Source organism: Ascidiella aspersa, chromosome 6, assembly GCF_963924565.1.
Source record: "Ascidiella aspersa chromosome 6, kaAscAspe10.2, whole genome shotgun sequence".
NCBI classification, from domain to species: domain Eukaryota; kingdom Metazoa; phylum Chordata; class Ascidiacea; order Phlebobranchia; family Ascidiidae; genus Ascidiella; species Ascidiella aspersa.
In genome coordinates, this window is record NC_139452.1 from 26,236,749 (window position 1) to 26,239,967 (window position 3,219).

A 3,219-nucleotide genomic window follows, 5' to 3' on the forward strand; every position below is an offset into this window, starting at 1 on the left:
CCCCCCTTTAACAGCTCTTCTAATTTTAATTCCACTTTTTCTCTCAGCTGAAATGGAATTCTTCTCACAGGCTGTGCCACAGGTTTAACTTTATCATTGATGTGCAACTTCAACTTGTATTCCTTCAACAAACCAATTCCAGAAAACAGTTTTGGAAATCTGGACAAAACATCATCATACACAGAGTTCACACAACTTGGCCCCAAGTGTAGTAATCCTAACACTTCTGCAGTATGCTTTCCAAGCAAGGTGTGACCCTTTTTTTCTGTGACAATAAAATCTGCCTTGCACTCTTGAAGACTGTCTTTAGATTTCACCTGGGCTGTAAAAGTTCCTAAGGTAGCAAGAGGCCCTTTACTGCCATATGCATACAACGTCTTGGCAGACTTTCTGGTTTCTGCTTTAATTTTCTGCTTCTTCAGCCATTCCCATGTATCCTTGTCAACAATATTTGCTGACGCCCCTGAATCAATCAAAATATTTGGCAAGGTAACACCACCAATTACCAGTGTCACTGTATAAAACTCTGTTAGAGGTTTTAGACCAAAAACAAATCCATCACCATCTTCTTTCTCTATTCCATTTTGTACAGTGTTATTATTGGAACGCCTTTCAAAAGGACGATGTCCCTCTTCACCATTATATTTTGATGGCTGGAAACCATTGGACCAACACTTTGATTTAAAGTGTCCAACTCTACCACATTTAGCACAAGCTTTTTTTCTAGCTGGACATATCATATCTTTCTTAAAATGTCCCTTTTGACCACAAGCAAAACAGGTTTTTACTTCTTTTCTTGATGTTGAAGCAACCTGACGTTTTCCAGGCTTTTCAATGTAGTTGACTGTCTGGCTTCCCTCCATCACTTTTGCTTGAGAATTCACAGCTTCAAATGCTTTGGACATTGACAACACATCTTTAAGGGTAAGTGTATCTCTCTCCAGAAACTTTCTACGTAGTGCATTTGAGTGACATTTATCAATTACTTGATCACGAATTTGGTCATCTGTCTCATTTCCAAAATTACAAGTAGCTGCACTTTGCCTTAGTCGACATACAAACTGATCAACTGATTCGTCATTTGTTTGATGCAATTGACGAAACAAGTGTCTTTCAAAAGGTATGTTGCACTTTGGCATAAAATACTCATTTAAAACAGTTAAAGTTTCATCATAGGTCTTATTGTCATCTTCCTCGTTTACTAATGTATAGTAAATTTCCTGCACATTCATACCTGCAGTATGTAGCAACAGTGCCTTTTTCTGAGCGCCACTCGTGATTCCCTTTCCCACCAAGAATAGATTGAAAGCTCGTTTCCAACGCTTCCAGCGTTGAGACAAACCATGTGCATCGTCTTGAACATCGAACGGTTTCAGTGCACCAACATCACTGTTTGACATTCCCACGAGGGCAGGATTCCCTTCCATTACCTTCCGAAAGTTCCACAATCAACCCAAATGTTGATTAAATGAATGAAAAACAGATCCTCGTCGCCAAATGTAGCGTCTCACTCACGCTTTTAGGGATTCAAACGGATTTATTACGCTGCTGTCAATTACGCAGCACAACTTCAGCACACGCTAGGTAGAATCATTATGTACACAACAGTTCATGTAACAGACGACACGAAATGGTAACCGGCACATTATAAAACACTACACCTACATGGTGGGATTCTTATCCACGATCCCAGACTGTTATTCTAACAACTGAACTCTTTAACTGTGATGGTATTACAAGCAAGGGTTTAGGCCACTATTAGCAGGCTGGCAGAATCTTGCCAGCCTTCTGGCGACCAGCATTTTTGGCGTAAATTCTTCGTTTTTTTGGTCGTGCCCCAAATCTTAAATTATTGTTTGTCAAATGAATGTATCAACTGTGCCGTGTTCAGGCGATAAAGAAGATTATTATGAAGTAAACGAATCAGGACAAAGGTGCGCGGAAGGCGCAAAATTTGTTGTGACACAAACAAATACATATGGAGTATGCTGAAGTACAGCCTGGAGGACTGGGGGCGCACATGTCTGCTTTTCTTATTCTAACACTGTTACATAGATAAGCTGTATTGCGGCGAACTGATGTGCACACATGCATGTTAAATCAAACTAAAAAGCGAGAATTTTTTTTTTTTAACTAGGATAAATTTTTAATAAAAAAATAATGGTGTGTTATAGTCCCAGTTAATAGAAATTGGTTGCCGAAATTAGAGTCACACAGTGAAGTGCAACATGCCATAGTATGCATAAGATCTCTTGGCTGAATAGCAGAAATACTACCATAGGTAAACGAGGCCGAAGTTTGCGCAAAGCGCGAAAAATTATTGAGTTTACGTAATTAAAACAGCCAAAAATGTAGTTTAAGCCTTAGATGGAACAACATGGCCTAGTACTTCCTCGTTATGCCCATGCGAATGTCATACTCGTCTATTTAACAGGAATGGCGACTATCATGATTGCTTTTTTAAATTAATAAAGAACTACTTGCCAAATCAAGTAGAACTGCAAATACACAACAGTTTTATCGAAATTTAGTGCTTTTTCAACTAATAAACAATTTATATGCCAAACACTGGCTTTTCTCTGCTAAACAACGTGCTTCATACTTGTTTCAGAATGACACAAAAAAGTATTTCCTGCTAATTTTAGTGTAAAATGTTCCTACATATTTAGCATTTAAAAAGATATTGGATTGAATGTGTGTAGAACGAGAACATGTTTGTGTAGAAAGTCGATCTTTCAAAAAAAAATTAAAATTAATTTTTTTTTGACTAATTTCTTCGGTTTTCTGTCTGATTCTTCGGCTGACTATGCCAAGTCGCCAGCTTTCTGCCATACTGACTAACTTTTGTTTAGATTAAAAACTAGCTTTGTGGTAAGATCATCATGGTGCCTGTTAAGTTGCAATTGTTCCATTAAAATTGATATCTTAATGTTTTCAGGGTGGGCCTTGAATTGAAATTCGCACTCGCTACAATTTTAAGCGTCATTTTGTCCATTTAGGCCTCATTTTAAATAATTTAGGACTTATTTGGACATGTTTCAAGTGTCTTATCCAGCCGATTTTAATTTTATTCTGCTTTTGTTATTACTGCGAATTTAGCTTTATATTGTCCATGGTCTTAATCCTATATAAATTATTCTGATTTAGATATTGCTGCTTTGTCTTAATATGTGTTTTCCTTTAAAGTACTTTGAAATCAATGATAGGAAAGCAAAAAAT

General features: G+C 37.3%; 1 pseudogene; it reads right to left on the bottom strand.

Annotated features, from left to right (window-relative positions):
* Positions 1–313: 313 nt before the first annotated feature.
* On the bottom strand, positions 314–1,400 carry LOC146141024 (uncharacterized; annotated as a pseudogene).
* Between the last annotated feature and the right edge of the window lie 1,819 nt (positions 1,401–3,219).